Source organism: Zootoca vivipara, chromosome 17, assembly GCF_963506605.1.
Source record: "Zootoca vivipara chromosome 17, rZooViv1.1, whole genome shotgun sequence".
Taxonomy (NCBI): domain Eukaryota; kingdom Metazoa; phylum Chordata; class Lepidosauria; order Squamata; family Lacertidae; genus Zootoca; species Zootoca vivipara.
Window position 1 is genome coordinate 21,896,815 of NC_083292.1, and position 23,731 is coordinate 21,920,545.

At 46.1% G+C, this 23,731-nt stretch overlaps 1 long non-coding RNA gene across 1 annotated transcript; it reads right to left on the reverse strand.

Moving 5' to 3' along the window:
- Positions 1–286: 286 nt before the first annotated feature.
- LOC118076120 (uncharacterized) lies at positions 287–13,520 on the reverse strand. The gene is made up of 3 exons (XR_004691470.2): positions 13,461–13,520; positions 2,345–2,443; positions 287–991 (listed from the first exon to the last, which is right to left on the reverse strand). It is a non-coding gene; the product is annotated as an uncharacterized LOC118076120 (long non-coding RNA).
- Positions 13,521–23,731: the final 10,211 nt, after the last annotated feature.

Sequence of the window (23,731 nt, forward strand, 5' to 3'; positions counted from 1 at the left end):
TGGGAGTTGAACAGACTTCTGGAATGGATTCCATTCGACTTCCAAGGTGCTGCCACACTAAATGATCTACTTTCTTACAAATTATTATTATTCATTTCCTTTCTACACTGCTTTATGTATTTTTAAGGGGAAAAAATCTCAAATTGGTGGGCACATCAAAGTGAACATACCAAATAAAACAATCCAGAATAAAACATTACAGAAGAAAGTCATATGTGACACATATAATTAACAGGAAACTGAAACATTATCTTAAAGATTTCAAAATAAAGTATTACAAAGGAGGTCAGCTACAGAATGCACATTTAACACAGCAAAATTAACACAAAAATTATCTTAAACATTTGAAAAGAAAGCATTACTTAAGGGTGTCAAATATGAAATGCACATTTAAAACAGCGTAATTAAGTAGAGAACAAAAATATTATCATAAACACAGAAGGTATCTGCTGTCAATCCTGCCAGTGGTTGTTTTTGATGGCTGCAGAAGCTCAGGCTCGATCACCTGGGTCTGCACTGAGACAGCCGATATTGCCTCTGGCCTCTTCCATAGCCTCAGCTCTTGTAGCTGGAGTCAATGAGGGCCCCCACCCTCCCGGGCCAGGTAGAAAAAAGGCCTGCAAGCAGAGAGAAGGTGTTCCAGGAATCACAGCCAAGATGGTCTCTCCAAATGTGGAGTGAGTGTTCTGCATCACCTGTAAAAGTCCCAGTCCCAGACACCAAGTGGGCATATATGGAATATTTGATCTTGAAGACGAAACTGATCCCAGGCTGTTCAGAGAAACTACTAGTGGCACCTTGAACTTGGCTTGGTAGCAAACAAGCAACCAGCACAGATATCTGAGCGCAGGAGTTATATGCTGACAGAGTGCCTGGGACACCACTGCAATTTGCTCGATAAAGGCATTCAAAACTTAGAGATACAGTTTTGTCCATCCTTCCACATGCACCACACTTCCAATTGGCTGTTTTCTGAGTTTTTGCCTGGCTTCTAAGAAATACAAAACAGCATTCACTGTGCCAGATGCACCACAGTTCATTATCAGGCATAAATAGGTTCAGCAATCTGTAGGCTTGGTGAGAAAATAGATGTTGCACCCATTATGATGGTACACTAGGTTTCTTTCCACAGGTCTTAGCCGAATGCATGCCAGATCCCCATTTTGGCTTCACAGTGTGTCTTGGGAAAACAATCACGTTTGCCACTTTTTTGTTTTGTTCCTGTTTCAGCTTTGGCACCTTTGTATGTTATTGCTACATCTATGGAGGAAGCGATGAAGCTGATTCAGGAATCAGACACTGGGGAAACCAACGGAAGGTTAGGCAAGTTGCGGCAACGAATAGCCAATAACCTGCTTGCTGCTAGGACATCACGTGGTTCAGCTGACTGATGTCATCATATGCTAGGGAAGGGCTGTAACTCAGTGGAAGGGCCATTGGCAGTATAGTGGTTAGAGTCTCAGACTAGGACCCAGAGGATGAGGGGTTCAAATCCCCACTCAGCCATATGAAGCATACTGGGTGAGCTTGGGAGCCAGCCATTCACCCACAGCCTATCCTACCTCACAGGGCTGTTGTGGATTAAATGAGGAGGTGGGGAGAACCAGGAACACCATCTTGAGCTTCATGGAGGAAAAAGGTTGTATATATAAATATAACAGATGGGGGGGCCTCACATCTGGAAGCTAAATGCAGCCCTCTAAGGTGCTTTAAGGGACGCGGGTGGTGCTGTGGGTTAAACCACAGAGTCTAGGGCTCGCTGATCAGAAGGTCGGTGATTCAAATCCCCAGTTCGAAAGCATGTCAAAGTGCAAGTAGATAAATAGGTACCGCTCCAGCGGGAAAGTAAATGGCGTTTCTGTGCACTGCTCTGGTTCGCCAGAAGTGGCTTAGTCATGCTGGCCACAGGACCTGGAAGCTGTACGCCGGCTCCCTTGGCCAATAAAGCGAGATGAGCGCCGCAACCCCAGAGTTGGTCATGACTGGACCTAATGGTCAGGGGTCCCTAAAGGTTCTTTAGCAGGCCTGCAAGGGCTGCCCAAGGCTGTGTCCCCCGCCAGCCCTGCTTCATACCCACAGCTGACCCAGGACATTTTGCTGCTTGAGGCAAACAATAAAATGGCACTTCCCCTCCTTGCAACCTGACCTGGGATAGCATCCAGTGATGTTGCTCAGCTGATGGTGAGGCCTCCATCAGCAGACTGGAAAGGGAATCAATATTCTGGGCAATTCCTATCCCCTCTTACAGCCCCTACACCTGTAAATCTTCTCCATGGAGAAGAGATGTTGCAAAAAGAAAAAGAAAAGATTGCTCCTCTCCCTGTTTTGCTACCAGAAGGCTTACCTTCAGCTGAGCAGCATCACTCCATCCACCCCCATGTTTCCATGGGCTTTGGATTCTTGTTGACTTTGTATGCTTCAAAACCTGCAGCGTTATGGACGCCTACAAACGATTCAATTAAACAGGGCGTAATTAGTTGTGCATTCCTCACAACAGTTTATTTATGACCATGTGGCATCTCGGTTTCATGAGTTTGGGTGCGTCTGTGACCTTCTCAGAGCAAAGTGGGTGCCCTAATATCAAGCCGCAGTGATGAGAAGAACAAGAATGGTCCCGATCCTTCAGAAGAAGACTTTCTGAATCTGCCTTGCGTGACACAATCAGAGAAACCCTTGACCTAGGATTATTGGCTGATCTCAATCTTTGTCTCCAACTCCTACTGGTCTAGATTTATGTTCGTCTCCTACTTATCTAGCTTGGCTGCCAAGGGAAAGTACAAGCCATGGCAGAGCAGACTATCATTTACTCCCACCCATGATGCAGCTATGCAAAGCAGGCATCCTCTGTGTTCAGGCATGAATCTGCGCCCACTTCTTAAGTCATAAGGTAAGAGTCTGTTGGATCAGGCCAGTGCCCACTTAATCCAGCCTCCTGTTATCCCAGCCGCCAACCAGTTGCTGCAATGAAAGCATACAAACAGAAGAAGAAGAAGAAGAAGTGTTTGGATTTGATATCCCGCTTTATCACTACCCGAACTTCGGTGTCTCAAAGTGGCTAACATTCTCCTTTCCCTTCCTCCCCCACCACAAACACTCTGTGAGGTGAGTGGGGCTGAGAGACTTCAGAGAAGTGTGACTAGCCCAAGGTCATCCAGCAGCTGCATGTGGAGGAGCGGAGACGCGAACCCGGTTCCCCAGATTGTGAGTCTACCGCTCTTAACCACTACACCACACTGGCTCTCAGAACCTGAGCTTGTGTACTCTCCACTTCTGTAATTTTCAGCGACTGGTATTCTGGGGTTATACACCTCTGACAGTGGTGGCAGAACACAACAGTTGTGGCTGGTTGACATTGATCACCCTATCTTTATCTTGCTCAGTGGTAGAGCTTCCGCCTTGCAAGCAGAAGGTCTCAGGTTCAAGGGGACGCGGGTGGGACTGTGGTCTAAACCACTGAGCCTCTTGGGCTTGCCGATCAGAAGGTTGGCGGTTCGAATCCCCGCGACGGGGTGAGCTCCCATTGCTCTGTCCCAGCTTCTGCCAACCTAGCAGTTTGAAAGCAATTAGATAAATAGTGTGGTGGGAAGGTAAATGGCATTTCTGTGCACTCTGGTTTCCGTCACAGTGTTCCATTGCACCAGAAGCGGTTTAGTCACGCTGGCTACATGACCCGGAAAGCTGTCTGTGGACGAACGCCGGCTCCCTTGGCCTGAAAGCAAGATGAGCGCTACACCCCATAGTCGCCTTTGACTGGACTTAGCCACCCAGGAGTTGGCACCTAAGGATGGGCCAATGATCTGCCTTGGTATAAGACGGTTATGCTATTAACAGGATGGCAAAATCTAGAGAATCCTATTATTTATGGTTATTTTCCTCCTCCCACGTAAGGCTGGGTGAGAAATCCTACGTTATGAATGTAAGAAAAATGACTTGTAAATGCATTTTTGACTTCTTTTTTTGCCAGTGCAACTGGTCATTGTAGACAACACTGAACTAGATGGACCAGTGGGTATAGGACTGCAGCCTTAGTGATGGGCAGAGACTGAACGACATGCACAAGGTCCCAGGTTTGATCCCTGGCATCTCCAGGTATGGCTGAGAAAATCTCCTGCCTGAAATCATCAGTAGATAATAGGTACTGAGATAAATACTATATATTATTTAGTCTACTAAAAGGCCAAGTGGAGCAAATGGATATTCCAGGCTTCATTTAGAGGCTGCTACTGAGGAGTCCAGCTACACATCACAAGGGGGCGTGTCATTCCATTAAACTAAGGGCCATCACTAAGAAGGCCCTGTATCTCCTGCCCACTAACCTAACAGACCTACTGAACAGAGGAACATAAGAAGAGCCCTGCTGAATCAGACCAATATCTCAGCCAATGGATCTTCAAGGCATCTTCTGAAGGGTACTGCTGAGGAGCCCAGCTATACATCCCAAGGGAAAGCATTTCATAAACTAGGGGCCACCACTGAGAAGGCCCTGTTACCTACTGCCCACCAATCTAACATATCTACTGAGCTAGATGGTCCAATGGGATTGTACAGGATTGTAGCCTTAGTTATGGCTTGGGGATTTAAGCTCATGTCAAAGGTCTCAGGTTTGACCCCCACCATATCCAGGGAGAGCTGGGAAAGAATTTGCTCTGAACCCCGGAGAGCTGTTGCCATTCAGTGCGAGCAAAACTGAACCAACTAGACCAATTGGGAGACTCGGTATGAGGTAGTTCTTTATCTTCTTGCCTTGTGAATCAGATGGGAAAACCCACGGAATTGCAATTCATCAATTCTGACGGTTGTTTTTTTCCCCTCCAACAGTTGCCTTACCCCTATCTAATCAGGGGGAAGTTTCCTGTGTTTGTTCTCAAACATTCGCCCCGCAGAAATGATAATGATCATTGCACAGCGTCAACCCAAGAATGCTAGGAAGCAGCACCCAGAAAGCATGAGCCTGGGAGACAAGGGAGTGAACAGCGAAGGAACCCCAGGGGAAGCTCAGGATGGGCGGAGTTGGCATCATTCTGGCCGATGTCCTGTCTTTAAAAATAAACCTGAGCCTCTAAACACAGATGGGCTCGAGCTAAAATTAAAACCCTTGTTTCCCCGTCCACTTCCTTCCATCTTCCTTCCAGTGCTTTGAGCTATAGATAGGAATCACAGAGTCTTTCCCAGTTCTCATATTTATTTGGATACACTTGCTTCAGCAGACCTCAGAGGAGGTTAACTATGGAATGACATGGTCCAAGGAAGCCAAACGAAAGATTGGGGCTTGATTTGATTCAGATCAAAGGCTGCCAGGCCCCATAGACATGTTCTACCACCACTAGGTCAAGAGAGAGCCAGTGTGGTGTAGTGGTTAAGAACAGTAGACTCATAATCTGGTGAACCGGGTTCGCGTCCCCGCTCCTCCACATGCAGCTGCTGGGTGACCTTGGGCCAGTCACACTTCTCTGAAGTCTCTCAGCCCCACCCACCTCACAGAGTGTTTGTTGTGGGAGAGGAAGGGAAAGGAGAATGTTAGCTGCTTTGAGACTCCTTCGGGTAGTGATAAAGCGGGATATCAAATCCAAATCCAATATCACAAGTAAGGAAACCACTGTTGAGTGCCGGTTTTGCTTATGGGCTTCTGATGGGCATTTGTTGGCCACTGTGAGAACAGGATGCTGGACTAGATGGGCCATTGGTCTGGTCCAGCAGCTTCTCCTTACACTGATACTTCTGCACAGTTCAAGCCACATTCGTATTCTGGACTACTATGTCCAGTTTTTGGTGGCATACTTCAAGAAGTCCAATGACACACTGGAGCATGTCCAGAGTGGGGTGACCAGGACACTGAGGGATCTGGAAACCAAGTCCTATGAGGAATGGCTCTGAGAGTTAGATTAGAGGAAGATATGAGAGTGGTCTTCAAATATCTGGATGCTTGTCATGTGGAAGATGTGTCAGACTTTCCCTCTGTTGCCTCAGCATTCCTTGGAATCATTCCATGGAAATTATGGGGCAGCAGATTTTGGCTAAAAGTTTTTAAAAAACTTCCTAATGGTTCAATAATGGAGCAGACTGCTTTAGGCAGAGAGGTGCTTTCATTCAAGAAGAGTCTGGACAGGCATCTCTCAGAGATGTTGTGGCTGCATCCTGCAGCACCGATCCTGTGCTGCTAGTTGGGGATCAAGTTATATTATGAGGGCAATGAGTTATGGTTGCTGTCCTTCTTTATCTTTTTAGTGCTCTTTTAATTGGGGGTTGGGGTAGGATGGGCCCTTTCCTAAATATTCTCAGATGAGAATGTTTAGGTATTGTGTTTTATGATTGTGTCCTATAGAGTTTTTATGTATCGTTTTGGGTCACTCTTCTCTATTTGAAAGGCGATGAATGAATGCAATAAAAAATAATACCGGTAATTGTGCAGGGTGGGGTGCATAGTTTTAACTATGCAGCACATAGTTAAATTACAGAATTTGCTCCCACAGAAGGCAGTGATGACCACCAACTTGGATGGCTTTAAAAGAGGATTGGATGCATTTCATAGAACCATAGAGTTGGAAGAGACCACAAGGGCCATCCAGTCCAACCCCCTGCCAAGCAGGAAACACCATCAAAGCATTCCTGACATATGCCTGTCAAGCCTCTGCTTAAAGACCTCCAAAGAAGGAGACTCCACCACACTGCTTGGTAGGAAATTCCACTGCCGAACAGCTCTTACTGTCAGGAAGTTCTTCCTAATGTTTAGGTGGAATCTTCTTTCTTGTAGCTTGAATCCATTGCTCCGCGTCCGCTTCTCTGGAGCAGCAGAAAACAACCTTTCCCCCCCCCCCTCTATATGGCATCCTTTTATATATTTGAACATGGCTATCATATCACTCCTTAACCTTCTCTTCTCCAGGCTAAACATACCCAGCTCCCTAAGCCGTTCCTCATAAGGCATCGTTTCCAGGCCTTTGACCATTTATGGAGTACAAGGCTATCAATGGCTATTGATAGCCACAGTCAGAGGCAGTAATGCACCTGAATACTAGTTGCTGGAAACCACAGGAAGGGAAAGTGTTTTTGTGCTTGGGTCCTGCTCATGGATTTCTCCCAGGCATCTGGTTGGCTGTTGTGAGAACAGGATGCTGGACTAGATGGGCCACTGGCCTGATCCAGCAGGGCTTCCCATTGGGGCATCTGGGTGGACACAATGGGCTCTTGACTTGATCTGTCAGGCTCTTATTATGTTCTTATTTATGATTTGAGCATTTCTTCAGCTAGGCACAATTCCTCACAATTGTGGCACTGAAACAGCTTCAAGAAAACCACCCGGTGTGTGTGTGTGTGTGTGTGTGTGTGTGTGTGTGTGTGACGAATGCCCTCCCCGTCAATTTCCTTCTATACTGTGCACCCATTCAGGGCTTTCGGTTGAACGTGGCTTGAGACAGCAGGCTGGTACATGCATGTCAGTTCGGCAGCTGGCAAATTATTCCTCCCATCTGCCTATCAAGCGAGGGCATCCATCCAGGTCACTGCCATGCCAAGTGCTAGCCTGAGAAACTGAACATCCAACGAACAATGGAGCAGCCAACCCATCCTACTGTACCTGGATCCAGTTCCAGGTGAGAATTCTCCTCCCCTCCAGCTACAAACTGCCTTTGCTGGGGCCATTGGAAGGCCAGGAGGTGTGAGGTACCCATCCCTCATGTCGTGACTTGATGCTCAGTAGCATTTCATATTCTAATTTCTGCAGGTGACTTAGGGTTTTTTTTTTTTTTGGCTGTATATATTTGGCTATATATTCAGTTCACAAATCCCTCTGTACTTGAGTGCAAGGAAACACTTGAGATCCTGGTCAAATTAATAATTGTAGCAACTCTGCAGGCATTTTTTTGCACATGGCAAGCACACCTCTCCACAATTTCCTCACCAGGTGACATCTTTCTGCTGTAAACGGGCCACTGCAAATATGCCGATGCAAGAAGAACTGCCGCGTTACCTTCAACGCAACGGAGTCAGTTTGCTCAACTCACCTCCTACTAGGGATTTTTTTTATAAAAAAAATGCATAGAAATATGCACGCTTGATAGGAGCCAAGGGTGAGAAGCAAAACAAAGGCATTGAAGCTGGAATCAATGTATACGGGTGAAAGCTCAATGGCAGGCCATGTAAGAAGATAGGAAGCTGCTGAGTCAGACCCACTGGTCCATCTAGCTCAATACTATCTGTGCTGACTGGCAGCAGCGATCAAGCTTTTCAGATTAGGACATTACCAGCCCTACCTGGAGATGCCAGGGATTGAACCTGGGACCTTCTGCATGCAAAACAGATGCTCAACCTACTGAGCCATGGCTCTGTTGGTTAGAGCATGGTGCAGATAACACCAAGGTTGCAGGTTTGATCCCCATATGGGACAGCTGCACATTCCTGCATTGCAGGAGGTTGGACCAGATTATCCTCAGGGTCCCTTCCAACTCTACAATTCTCTGATTCTATATATAATGCAGGGGGACTTATATTCGAGCAAACCTAGCTAGGCTTTCTGCAGCTTAGGAACAGAGGATGTTGTCAGACCATTGGGTCCATCCAACTCAGCACTGTCTAAACTGAATTGCAGGATTCAACCTGGGACTTCAATATCCAATTCATTATTTTTACACAAGTGGTAAGGAGGGAATTGAGGACCTTGTAGGCACCAGAGGAAGACAGAGGAAGACCTTGTGCTTGCAGGCGCCACACTGGAACACTAGAATTAAACAAATCAGTGTAATAGGACAAGAAGCGCTTTGACATGTGTAATCAAATTGCTGTTTTGGCCATATAGCTTACTACTTTTAGCTGTCCTTAAGTAAATTAAAAGAAGGATGAGCTAGTACCTCTCCTGATCTGATGCATACTTACCCAACAACAAATCCCATTCTCCATATATCAGGACCCAGGTGGCGCTGTGGGTTAAACTACTGAGCCTAGGGCTTGCTGATCAGAAGGTCAGCGGTTCGAATCCCTGTGACGGGGTGAGCTCCCATTGCTTGGTCCCAGCTCCTGCCAACCTAGCAGTTCGAAAGCATGTCAAAATGCAAGTAGATAAATAGGAACCGCTACAGCGGGAAGGTAAACGGCGTTTCCATGTGCTGCTCTGGTTTGCCAGAAGCGGCTTTGTCATGCTGGCCACATGACCTGGAAGCTATACGCCGGCTCCCTCGGCCAATAATGCGAGATGAGCGCGCAACCCCAGAGTCGGTCACGACTGGACCTAATGGTCAGGGGTCCTTTTACCTTTACCTAAGTAAATTAAAAGAAGGATGAGCTAGTACCTCTCCTGATCTGATGCATACTTACCCAACAACAAATCCCATTCTCCATATATCATATAATATATTATATTTATATGCATAGACAACTTGTACATTCACAATAGGTTTTAACAACGAAATTCTAACCCCAACGTTCAATACAATTTACGCTCAAGTAATTCTATCTAAGAATGCAACCTCAGTAGCAACAAGGGATAGAAAAATCTGTCCATTTCAGTTTCTCTCAGTTCTTCATTTCCCCAGTTGTAAATTCAGTTCTCCTCATCTCTGCAACCATTTGCTATTTTCCTTACCAAAAAAACAAACAAAAACAAAAACAAAAAACCCAACCCTCATGAAAATTCACCAGCATTTTTGTGACAATTTCTAATGAACACATGTTTACAGGCAGTTTTGACTAAGACACACATTTTGTGCAAGCAGTTCCCCGTAGTATATGCATTCTTACACAAATAGGTTGGAGAACTGAATTGCAAAATTTGGAGAAGTGTAACTTTGGAAGAATAGCTCTGTTTTGGTTTGCACGTTGGCTCGAGAAATGCAAATCGGGTTGTTTCTCCTTAAAAGGCAAGCAAAATCGAATCCTGCCCCTCATCCTCAATCGCCCCATAAGTCCATGGTGTGTGAGTACTGTGGGGAGGTTAAAAACAAGTTAGCTATTCACCTGTAAAGTATTTAAAACACCCACTATTGAAGGTCTTCAAACCGAACTTCCAGTTCCTATCAATTGTGCAGGACTGTTGCGTATCCATTTCTGATTTTTCAGTCCTGCTGAGTTTGAAAAACAAAGGTGTCTTCATGGCAGACAATGGGGAACTGTTTCCCTTAATGAAGAACAGTTGAGAGCTATGGAGACAGCACCCACTGCAGAGGAACGAAGGCTGTGAGCCTAAGCAATGCACTCTGGCTAATGAACACCAGTTGAGAGGTGCCGGCAGCTCCTAACAGGAGCCTTTTCTATTGGGAGGGAGGGAAGAGGGGGATGTCTTATTCCTTTCTTCCATCGAGCCCTAGGTTTTTCCTTCTTTCTTTTTTTGAGAAGGGACACTAACAGAGGCGGGAGAGTGCTTAGGGTCATCTGTCACTCTGATGGCTCCTGACCTGACAACCTCTCGAGTCACGCTCTTTGACCTCCGGGGTCGACTTCTCCAACCAAACACGGATGCTTAGCCAGAAGTTCTCTATTGACTACCTGTCAGAGGGCACCTGCTTCAAGAACCTCCCCCCCCCCCCCGAGGAATTAGCCACCAAACGGGTCGCTGGAGAATCATTCGCGAGGGGGAGCCATCATTTAGACTCCACCTGGGAAACCAATCCCCCTAATTACCCGGCTGAAGAAGCTCATGTTTTAGGCTTGTCCCCTCTATCTTTCACTCCTTTGTTATCACTCATTCTTTGGTTCACACATTCTTTGAGTGTGTGTGAGTGAGTGAGTGTGTGTGTGTGTGTGTGAGAGAGAGAGAGAGAGAGAGAAATATAGTGACAGAGATAGAGAGCTATTATCTCTCTCACTCTTTCTTACACACATTTTCTCTAACACACATTTTTGCTCTCCAACACACACAGAGACTTGCTCTCCCCCCTCCTGTTTGCAATCTCTCTCTCTCTCTCTCTCTCTCTCTCTCTCTCTCTCTCTCACACACACACACACACACACACACACACACACACACACACACACATTCTCTCACACCCCTCTGCTACACACCCACACACGTTATCCCCCCCACATTTTTCTTTCTCTCTCACACACTTTAGTTCTCTCACACACACCTCTCTCTGTTACACACACACACACACACACACACACACACACACACACCATTTCATTTCATTTCATTTCAATGCCACCTTTATCTTCCAAGGATCTCACGGTTGTGTACAGTGGTGCCTCGCAAGATGAATTTAATTCGTTCCACGAGTCAATTCATTTTGCGAAAAATTCACCTTGCGAATCGCGGTTTCCCATAGGAATGCATTGAAATTTCTTTTTTCATTTGCCCATAGGAACGCATTAATTAAATTTCAATGCATTCCTATGGGAAACCGCGATTCACAAGATGAATTTTTCGCAAAACGAAAACCATCAGATCGCAAGACGCATTCGTCTTGCGGAAAATTCGTCTTGCAGGGCATTCGTCTTTCGAGGTACCACTGTACATGCTTCTCTTCCTGACCATTTCAACCCTCACAACAACCCTGTGAGGTAGGTTAGTCAAAGAGGCAGTGCCAGGCCTAAAGTTACCCAGTGAGCTTCATGGCTGAATGAGGATCCAGATCTTGGTCTCCCAGATCCCAGTCCAACACGCTAACCACTACACCACACCCGCCCTCCCCCCCAAACCCTCACATCCATTCTGCCTTACCCCCTCCCTCCCTCTCACTCACTGTCTCTCTCACACCTACATAAGACTTCCAAAGTGGGCAACATTTTGAAACGGCAACCGAGACGCTATGTAAAGGTACAATTCAAAACCAAACAGAACGCCAGCATTGGTCCAAGGCATTGTTCCGCCTGAGGCAAAGGACGAGATGTCCTCACCCCCACAGCCACATAGACCGAAGCCAACTCTCCGGGAAGCTATCTTTCACTTGAACCCTGGCGCAGAAGTGCCAACTTGGGAGGGAGGTTGTGGGGGCCGACATCGTCTGTGTGACATCATGCATGATGTCATGTGCATGACACCTTGAAAGAGCCAGGGGCTGGAGTCTAATGTGGCAGCAGCATGACTTCAATGGCCAATGGCTGCTCATCCTGCCACCGCAGCCATTGGCTGGGGGCTGCTTCCCCCCTCCTTCCCCTCCATGGCAGGAAGAGGAGGAAGAGGAGCTGGCCACTGAAGCCATGTTCACACCATACATTTACAGGTGAAACTCGGAAAATTAGAATATCATCAAAAAGTGCATTTATTTTAGTAATGCAACTTATTTTTTATTTTTCCTTTAATTTTTACAAATGCTTTCTTTTGGAAATTCCACAGTAATAAAACAAATAGTTATAATAATACAAAAATAAACAAAAAGAAACATCGCTATTACATTTCATTAATTACATTCCATTTATAATTGACCCGCCTAACAACAAATAATTACAATTACAACAAATAAAGGCTTGACATATATTGCTTTGCATGTCATGCATCTATCTCATATATTGGTTTCACCTTTTAAGTTGCATTACTCAAATAAATGCACTTTTCGACAATATTCTAATTTTCCGAATTTCACCTGTAAAACCCCGCATGGCTTTCCCCAAAGAATTCTGGGAGCTGTGGTTTGTTACATGTGCTGATAGTTGTTAGGAGACCCCATTTCCCGCCCCGAGCTACAGTTCCCTGGAAAGAGGGATTGATTGCTAAGCCAAATTGTATTGCTCTATTCGCATTGATTTTATGTAACCTGTCTAAAGATTTTATTAGATTGAGTGGAGAACCACGGGGAGTCAAACATGGCCCTCCACACCTCTCTAAAGGCTCTCAGAACTCTCCGTAAGCCACACCCACCACTGGCTTTACTTCACATCCCAAATATTTTTTGTCTGGCTGGAGTTCCCTGAGAAGAGGGGTTGATTTTTAAGCCACTCTAGGAATTGCAGCTCTGGGAGGGGAACAGTGGTGGTCGTAGGTCTCCTAACAGCTCTCAGCATCTTTAACAAACAACAGCTCCGAGTATTCTTGGGAGGAAGCCCTGACTGTTTAAAGTAGCATCACTTGGCTGCAGCCAATCGGAAGCCACACCTTAGTTTCCGAACGTTTTGGAAGTCAAACGGACTTCCGGAATGGATTCCGTTCAACTTCTTAGGTAGCACTGTGCTGTGAATATATGGTGTAAATGTGGCCTCAGAGAAACTTAAATGAGCATATACAGACACTTCAAGTGTCCCTATTTTCCAGGGGCTCTCCTGGAAGCCATCCCGGTTTCTGATTTGATCCCGAAATGTCCCACTTTTTCTTAGGATGTCCCTATTTTCATGGGAGAAATGGTGGAAGGTAAGCATCTACTCCCATTCCTTCTTTTACAGTTTAGACCAGTGGCCCATGGCCTCTCTCTCTCTCTCTCTCTCTCTCTCTCACACACACACACACACACACACACACAGTGGATTGTCAGAGCACTTTTTTGTGTCCACTCCTTGTCCTCCTCCAAAACTCCCCACTGCACCCTGGGAGTCCAACTTACAGATGTCAGAAGAACACTTTTTCTGCTGAGGTCTTTGGCGTAAGGTCATCCTACTTGCTCTACCTGCCAGAGACTGCTGAGCAAGGGGAAATTTGATCCCCCAAGCAGGTCTGGGCACTCCCAAACAGAGGACGGTGTTGTGTGTCACAGAAGGACACGGGGCGTCGTGTTCTTTCAAAGGCTTCTCTGTTTGGAATAACTTTTTTGTGGACGTTTTCGGAGTGCCCTTTGCCCCAGTCAATGGCTGGGTTTTTCCAGGCAGCCTTCCAAGAGGTTCATTCCATCGCTGTTCCCCAGCACATCTCTGTCAACCCCCTTCTATTAGGACAGATCAGAAAAAAATACAGTGAAATTCTAATTCCTGCCCCCGCTCCTCCTCCTCCTCCTCCTCCTCCTCCTCCTCCTCCTCCTCCTCCTCCTCCTCCTCCTCAAGGAAAGGCTCTCTTTTGACAAAGGCATGTCCCCCCCCCCCCGGTTATGCGAGAGGGGGGAAATGTGTTGTAGGCTGCAATCGGGAAGGGCCATAGCTCAGTAGTTGAGCATATACAGTGGTACCTTGGTTCTCAAACACCTTGGTTCTCAAATGCCAAAAACCCGGAAGTAAGTGTTCTGGTTTTTGAACGTTTTTCAGAAGCCGAATGTCGGATGTGGCTGTGGCCACCTGCACCAATCAGAAGCTGCACCTTGGTTTTTGAACATTTCGGAAGACAAATGGACTTCCGGAATGGGTTAAGTTTGGCGCTTTTGTTTCTGCTATTTATTTTGCTTTTTTGTTTTTGAGGCTTTTTCAGTTAATTTGTTTTTGTGACTGTGTGGGACCCAGTTCAACCATTGATTGATTGATTGATTGATTGTGTGACTGCAGAAATGGATAAAAGTCCCCCATCCAAACAATGACTTTCATCAGTGGAGGTAAGAAAAAATGTTTATTTTTATCATCTTCCATACTGTCTTATTCATGTTATAGTACAGTACATTGGTTATTGCTTTCATTTTATGGATCAATGGTCTTGTTAGAAAGTAAAAAGTATGCTAAATTGCTCATTTAGGGTTGCTTTTAAAAGTCTGGAATGTATTAACCCATTTTGCATTACTTTCTATGGGAAAACACACCTTGGTTTTGGAATGCTTTGGTTTTGGAACGGATTTCCAGAATGGATTAAGTTTGAGAACCAAGGTACCACTGTAGAAGGTCTCAGGTTCACGCCTCAGCATCTTCAGGTAGGACTGGGAAGGTTTCCTGCCTGACATCATGGGGAGCCACTGCCAGTCGGTGTAGACAATATCAAGACAGATGGACCAATGGCCTGACTTCATATGTTCCTATCCTATGATCACATATCTGGGAGTAAGTCCTATTATTATTATTATTATTATTATTATTATTATTATTATTGCTGCCGACATACCATATTGGCTTCTAAGTGGTTAAATTCAATGAGGCTGAGTAGACACATATAGGAGATTGCCTTGGTGGTTCATTTATTTATTTAATGGGCAAGACCTGGAGAGTCTCACATATTATAAATGAGCTCCCTGCATATCTATGGCAACATCAGGGTCTTTTCCAAAGAGTCTTCTCTTCTCATGAGGTGGCCAAAGTATTGGAGCCTCAGCTTCAGGATCTGACCTTCCAGTGAGCACTCGGGGCCGATATCCTTCAGAATGGATAGGTTTGATCTTCTTGCAGTCCATGGGACTCTCAAGAGTCTCCTCCAGCAAGAGTCATAGCTCTGCCTATTTGGCTTTTAAAGAGGAGTAGATGCATCCACAAAGGGCAAAGCGATTAATGGCTACCAGCCACAATTGCTATGTTCTGCCTCTGCTGCTGAATGCATTATGCATCTGAATACCATAAGGATAGGAGGAGAGGCTGCTGGATCAGGCCAGCATCCTGTTCTCCCAGTGGCCAACCAGATCCTTGTGGGAAACCAGTTCCTGACAAGCATTTGCAGCCCTGTCTTCCTTGCCGTTCCCCTTCCTTTGTTGATTGCCCTTCTGAACTTTTGCTTCCATTTGTAAACTTCTTTTCCTCCCTGGATGTCTCCGAAGCATTGGGCTGTTTGCTTAGGTAGGAAGGAGCTGCTGCTGCAGCAGCTGTATACGGAGAGCAAAAAGTACAGTACATGACGTCCATTCTCAAACCCAGAACCCTGGGAGTCATCTGCATTGGCCGGGGATCAAAGACCGTTTCCCCCATTTGTATCCATGGCCTTGCCCCACCTTACGGCCGCAGGGCACCCAAGCATGTTTTCCCATCATTTCATTGTGTGCCAAAAGATAAACAAAAGCCACCCGCGCTGTCCAAGGGAAGAATGCCTTTCTTGAGAACGGCAGACCGTCCTCCGCAGATAAGTGACATTCCCGCTGTACGCTACTATAAACCTCGATGGAGCCAGCTTTCCTGAGCTTGCATGACATCACTGGTGCCAAGTGGAGATGGATGGCTTTATTTTTGTTCAGGACAAACATGCAGATGTTGCCGTTAATGGGGGGAGGGAAGTCTGTAGGTGGGTGTATAAGAGAGCAGAGGAGAGTGCATGAGGGCACCTACCGGGGGTGGGTGGGGGTGGACGTGAACGACAGGTTTGTCACAAACAGGAATGGGAGCCACGCACTCACTTTTGGATTTTAATGTGAACGTAACGCACCTTTCTTGAACCGATAAGCAAAACTGATAGATTAAGCTGTCCTTTCGAAATTGGGACTTCTGCGGATTTTGTGATACTGTTCTCCAGTCGAAAGGATTGTACAAAATGCAGATTTTAGTGAATGCAACAAAGAAAACTACATGGCATTAGCGGAGACCACTTCCAAAAAAGAAAAAGAAACACTGTGTAATTTTTTAAAAATAAACTAATTAAGAGAACTATATCCCCAAATGCAGCAGAATATGCATTCCTTCCAACATGTCCCAGCGGAAAACCGGGATGCACATCTTCCGGGGCTGCACTTCTGCATGAGTCACATGACCCGTGAGAGAGCACAGTGCCTCAAAATGTGTTTTGGGGCACTGGACACAGTAGATGTGCATTTAACTACAAAAAATGTATGCCATTGAGAATGGACACTTCTAACTCCTTTCCATTTTTCCTGAGAAGTAAGTTTCATGTCTTCAATGGGCCTAGTAAGCTGGGGTGCCAACTGGAATAGAATATTGGGGGGGGGGGCCCAGATAAGCGCATCAACTTGCGGGGGCAACCCCCTCAAATATTTTATGGGGTGAAGGGACCTCAGACCCTAGGAGGTGGCTCCTATGCTAGTGATTCAGAAAAACAGACCATCTCAGTAATTTGCTGTCCTGTGTTCAATAGCAACAACAACAACAACAACAATTTCTTATTTATACCCTGCCCATCCGTCTGGGTTTCCCCAGCCACTCTGGGCGGCTTCCAACAAAATATTAAAATACAATAGTCTAATAAACATTAAAAGCTTCCCTAAACAGGGCTGCCTTCAGATGTCTTCTAAAAGTCTGGTAGTTGTTTATCTCTTTGACATCTGGTGGGAGGGCGTTCCACAGGGCAGGTGCCACTACCGAGAAGGCCCTCTGCCCGGTTCCCTGTAGCTTTTCTTCTTGCAGTGAGGGAACTGCTAGAAGGCCCTCGGCACTGGACCTCAGTGTCCGGGCAGAATGATGGGGGTGGAGACGCTCCTTCAGGTATACTGGACCGAAGCCATTTAGGGCTTTAAAGGTCAGCACCAACACAAGTCCACCTATCACCTGCGCAGATTGGCATTGAGTCTCCAGGTTATCAAGCTTTTCTAGACGTACCTGCTGATGTCAGGGATCGGAGTTGGGACCTTCTGCATGCAAAGTGGGTGCTCTGCTGCTGAGCGGCGAACCCCACCCCACCCCAGATCAAGTTTATTCAAACCTGCAAAATTTATCTGGTCGGTGTATCTGGAATTTTGGGTTTTCTCAGCACGGGATTTGTGTCTAAGTGCATAGGAAGAGCCTTGCCAGATCAGGTTCACGCAGCATTGTAGTCCAACCTTCTGTTCTCCCAGTGGCCAACCTGATGCCTCTGTGAACCTGAACATAGTAGCATCTCTCTCCCTGCTAGCAATTCCCAGCAACTGGAGCCCAGGGACATGCTGTCTCCATCAGTGGAGGTAGAGCTTTGCCATTGCGGCTAATGGCATCCCTAAGAGGGGTGGTCCTCTTACAGGAGAATGAGCCTCCATCCCAAGTACACAGAGACCTCATGTAGCACCGGCCGGAAAGCCTTCTATGGGCAAATTCCCTTTGCCATGCCAGCAACTTTCGCTCTTGGTTCTCTTTGCTCTAGTTGGCCCACAGCCAGCTCTTATGGCGTGTGCTCGCACCGGCGATAGAGCTGATGTTGGGAGTGGGGTGGGGGCGGGGAGGACTAGATGCCTGACAACCAGGAAATGGAGCAAGCCCCCCCCCCAGCTCATTACAAGTAAGCCCTTCAATCCCATCAGATGGTAACCGCTTTCCGTCATTCGTAGGGCTGCGGATGGGAGTTGAAATGGCGACGTCGAGATGAAAGGCTCCAGATCTGGTTACTAATCCCTTGAGCGGCTCAGTCCCCCAAATTTTGGGGAAGTCTTAGGTTACACCATGAAATGTTTAGAAAATGAAATCCACATTTGTTGCTGAGCGCTCGGGGGCAACGGGAGCTGTTCCCTGGTTCTATTCCTGCTCGAGAGTGTTCGCAGAGGACGGACCCCCCTGGCTGATCTTCCAGCCATCAGGGGTCCATCATCCCTTCTCCAGCTGCATCCCTTACACCGCGGCCCCGTGGCATACGTCACCGCCACTACCTTAGATACACCCACCTCCATACATAGAGGACATTCCATCCCAGGGTCACAAGATTGAACCACATGGGTTCCAAATGAAGTTATTGACAATCATGTTGTGGGTTTGTTTATTTGTTTTTAAACTAAATAGTTTGAGGGGGAAACAGGATTGTCCTCAGGAATGCAGTGCATGTTGAGGGGGCAGTGAACTCTTACCTCCCCAGCCAATTTAGTAGTAATAGTATTATTCAATATTATAAAATAATAATAATAAAAACACTTGAAGATAATAATTAACTGCTTTGATCTGCGGGACTGTCACTGCCACAGGTGCAACACAATGGTCACGCCACATTTGTAAGGCATCAATCTTTTAAGTGTGGCAGCACCTGCACTTTGGAACTCCCTGCCTGTTGATATCAAGGCATTGCCCCCCCTCACTTGACTGTTTTCGGTGCCTGCTAAAACTGTTTCTGTTTTGGCAAAACCTATCCGGATGTGTAGAACCTTGGCATGTGTTCTAATTTGGTTTCTAGCTCATCACAGATTTCAATTATTTTTTGAATGGTTTAAATAGCTGCTTTTAACTGGGCTTTTTTTTAAAAAAATTTTTTTTGTTATTGTTGATAATTTCATTGTTTCATCCTTTTGGGTAAATTGCCTTGTGTTGTTGCTGCTGCTGTCTAACTATCAAGCAGTATGTTTTTATTACATGAATAAATTTATCGCCCATCCTTCACCAGCATATCCCAGAGCAGGTTTGAACCATTTGAAATTCAGTTCAAACAAAATCACGGTCGCAAGAATAGGGTGGGGTCCTGAATACACACAAACAAACACACACATCTCAGATATCAATAGTTTCTCAAGTAATTTGGGATAAGTAACATCTAACTGACTGAATATTTTCCATGATGTAATATACGTCCTTTTTACTCTTGATATCCCTTGTGCCTCTGATGGTTTCAATCATAGGGTTATGTTTCTGTACATCTTGAAATTCAGGTGTGCCACACTTTTTACTCTCTCATTTCTTATGGCAGAATTGTGGGGGGGGGGGATGCGGGGTGGTGGTGCTGTGGTCTAAACCACTGAGCCTCGTGGGCTTGCCCATCAGAAGGCTGGCAGTTTGAATCCCTGCGACAGGGTGAGCTCCCGTTGCTCTGTCCCAGCTCCTGCCAACCTAGCAGTTTGAAAGCATGCTAGTGCAAGTAGATAAATAGGTACCGCTCTGGCGGGAAGGTAAATGGCGTTTCCATGCACTCTGGTTTCCACCACAGTGTTCCATTGTGCCGGAAGTGGTTTAGTCATGCTGGCCACATGACCCAGAAAAGCTGTCTGTGGACAAACGTTGGCTCCCTCGGCCTGAAAGCGAGATAAGCGCTGCAACCCCATAATCACCTTTGACTGGACTTAATCCCCCAGGGGTCCCTTACCTTCCCCCCCCCTTTATTTATTTTTACTCTTCGATTTCCTGTCTGGATCTCCTCGCAAATATCCAGATAACCAACTTTACCGTTTCTTCTTGTGAACGTAACATTCCACGCCAGCCTAGTTTGGTTGGTTCACTCTTTATGGGTTTGTCTCGCAAAACTCTATTTTGTTATTTGGGTTATAAGGATAAAATTAAATAAAAATACTTTTTTTAAAAAAACCAAAAACTAATGAAAGCTGTAGCAGGGCGAGAGCTACCTAGTGGCAGGAGGAATTTCATTGCACTTACAAACACATGGGATCATATTCCAGCAGGATATGTGCAAATTTCAGGAAGACAGCAAGACCAGGAGTGAGCCTGGTGTGGCATTCTACAAAACCTTTCAAAATCTGGCAGCAATAAGGCAACCACACACATCTCTTTCCCCTCCCCACTCCCCAAGCAGGATCAAACCACATCATTTTAAAGCTGCTGTGTATATTGTGATGACAAAAACAACGGGGGGAAAAGCTCCTCCAATCATTTTCAGTTACCTTAGCCTGAAAACTAGCTATAGGTGTCTGCGTGCTTTAAAAATTATGTCTAATATATGATTTCAGTGTTCCTATAGCTAGTGGCAACACACCACCCTCTTCAGGGATGAGCAGGAACAGGTGGATTCAGTTTATAAGAATGGGAGGGGATTGCACCATTCTCCTTAAGTCCCATCAGCACTAGTAGCTAATAACCTCATGACACACACAGTCATAGGTTTAGCATGCCAAGCTGGTATATCATTAAAAAAGCCACAGTTCCATAATGTAACAGGCACTGCAGTGTGAAAGGTGCATTAGAAAACAGGACAGAAGCTCTAGCATTAGAATACAGAAAGTCGACATAGTATTCCCCACATCTGAATGCACCCATCGGAAGACAGAAGAACCGGAAGAATCTTCTCCATGGGGGAATCTTAATACAGGGTACAAGTTCAGCATCTCTGAGTAAGTCTAACATTGGGTACAATCCTGAATTCCAAATATTGTTAAATTTGTCCATGGCAAGTCTACATTTGTACATAGCTTGTTCCTGTGTAGCCAGTTTGTACATATATCATTTTCACTTTTATCAATATTAGGTTAAGGTTTAAAAAAGGTAAAGGTAAAGGACCCCTGACGGTTATTGCAGCACTCATCTCGCTTTACAGGCCAAGGTTTTCCAGGTCATGTGGCCAGCATGACGAAGCCGCTTCTGGCGCAATGAAACACCAAAACCAGAGCCACCGACTTTCTGATCGGCAAGCCCAAGAGGCTCAGTGGTTTTGACCACAGCGCCACCAGCGTCCTGAGGTTAAGGTTTGGTTAACTACAATAACAATTCCCACCCCCCTTTTTTTGGTAATGTACACAATATCTTTTCTTCTGTTTTGTTTTGTACTGCATGGGTACTATTTCTTCCTTTTTGTGTCTTATCTTACTCTGTGCACTTGTAATTCTGTACTTTTCATTTTTCAATAAAGTTTTTTTATGGATACAATCGTGTGTGTGTGTGTGTGTGTGTGTGTGTGTGTGTGTGTGTGTGCATTTTAAAAAGTGGATTTGCTGTGCTAGAGCAGGCATCCCCAAACTGCGGCCCTCCAGATGTTTTGGCCTACAACTCCCATGATCCCTAGCTAATAGGACCAGTGGTCGGGGAAGATGGGAATTGTAGTCCAAAACATCTGGAGGGCCGAAGTTTGGGGATGCCTGTGCTAGAGCAACAGAGTGCTTTGATCCACTTCAGTTGTGCATACCAAAACTTCTAGGATCATTACCATTCTGGACTACCATTCACTAGCAGTCTGGAGGAATATCAGAGCCCCCTGCCAGCACTCTACAGTGGTACAGTCCATGAATAGCTGTACCACCATGTTCTGCTGAAGTTCACGGAGGTGAAGGCTATCAACAGGTACCTCCATAGCAGAGGTACCAGGTTGACCCCAAAATTGAGGATAGCCATCTTCAAATATCTCAAGGGCTGTCATATGTCATATTGTTCCCATAAGAGGGAACAAGCTTGATTTCTCCTGCTCTGGAGGGTAGGACTTGGATCGATGTCTTCAAGTTGTAAGAAAGGAGATTCTGATGAACAGGAAGAGCTGTTGGGCAGTGGAATGGAGGTTTGTGAACTTAGAACAGGCACCCCCAAACTGCGGCCCTCCAGATGTTTTGGCCTACAACTCCCATAATCCCTAGCTAACAGGACCAGTGGTCAGGGAAGATTGGAATTGTAGTCCAAAACATCTGGAGGGCCGAAGTTTGGGGATGCCTGGCTTAGAAGGTTGTGGACTCTCCTTCCTTGGAGGTTTCTAAGCAGAGGTTGGATGGCCATCTGTCATGGGTGCTTTAGCTGAGATTCCTGCATTGTGGGGGGTGGACCAGATGACCCTTGGGGTCCCTTCTAGCTCTGCAATTCTATTATTCTATCTCAGGCATCCCCAAACTGCGGCCCTCCAGATGTTTTGGCCTACAACTCCCATGATCCCTAGCTAAGAGGACCAGTGGTCAGGGATGATGGGAATTGTAGTCCAAAACATCTGGAGGGCTGAAGTTTGGGGATGTCTGTTCTATCTAGTAAGCCACTATGAGAACAGGACACTGGAGGAGATGAGCCATTGGCCTGATCCAGCAGGCTTATCTTATGCTCGGAAGGTGATGAACAATCCTTCATTGCAGGCTTCTCAACATAGGTTGGATGGCCATCTGTCAGGGATGCCTTAGATGTGATTCCTGCATGGCAGTGGGCTGGACTAGAATACCTCTTTGGGTCCCTTGCAACTCTGCAGTTCCGTGCTTCTCTTCTCCTGTGTAGATTTGGCAGGTTTGTTGAGTGGCTGTCTGGAGCTGAAACCGATGAAGAGACAGAAGAATCTGGCAGAGAAATTTGGAATGGGAAGGCAAAGCAAACGAAAGGAAAGGGGGAACACACGAGTGCACACACACTGCAATGGGACAGCCCCAAAGAGAAAGGGAAGCTTTAGAACTCACAAGAGGAATGCCATTACAAATGGAAACCATTCCAGAGCACTGGGGGATTATGAACTGGCATTCCCGCTAATATAGCACAGAAGAGTTATTAAGTGCGCATATGAGACTCCTGTTTTGCTTCACATACATGATTATTTTAAACAGGGAAGTTTGGAAAGAATTATAGACTGAGTTTGGGGCCAGGCCAAGAGGCAAGCTGGCAGGAGGAAAAGAGGAGTGTGCTGCTGGGTGGGTGGGGGAGCAGCTGGCCTTAGTGGACTTGCCTGTGAGCTTCTGAAGGATGAGGACATGGACATAGCTCAGTGGTATGTTTTGGCCCTGCCAGCCACTTCCATGTGGCTCCTGGGAGGTTGCCCCAAAGGGCATTCAGAAAGGGTTGAAAAGTGGCTGTAAAAGGCTTTCATCACTCTGGTCTCCATCACAGAGAAATCTCCTAGATCAGGCACCCCCAAACTGTGGCCCTCCAGATGTTTTAGCCTACAACTCCCATGATCCCTAGCTAAGAGGACCAGTGGTCAGGGATGATGGGAATTGTAGTCCAAAACATCTGGAGGGCCGAAGTTTGGGGATGCTGTCCTAGATGCTCTTGTATGACAGGGCCAGATTCCTGCCAGCAGGCTTCCTGTGTCTTCACCTTTGGTGAGGCAACACAAGTGTTGAGTTAGCTTTGCGATAAGGGGGTTGCATGTCCTGTGTGTCCTTTCATTTATCAGAAGAGATAAGCTGTGATTGACGAGGCTCCAGAGATTGAGAAACCCACAAACGGGCGATTCCTTTGGCCTGGCAATTGCTGGGGCTTTGATGATACCAAGGGTGATTTGGACAGGGAAGGGAAAATGTTAACAGATAATCACACACACACACACACACACACACACCCTAAGATCCATCACACATGAATGCTGTCTGGCTATAGCTGAGTAGTTGCAGAGTCAAATTGACAAGCACATCAACAGCTGAAGCTAAACAGTGAAGTTTTCCATCTAGATTGCAAAGTGGCCAAAGATCATTTGAAGAACGTAACTGTGAAAAGCTCCAGAAAAACACACAGCTTGTTTGGGGTA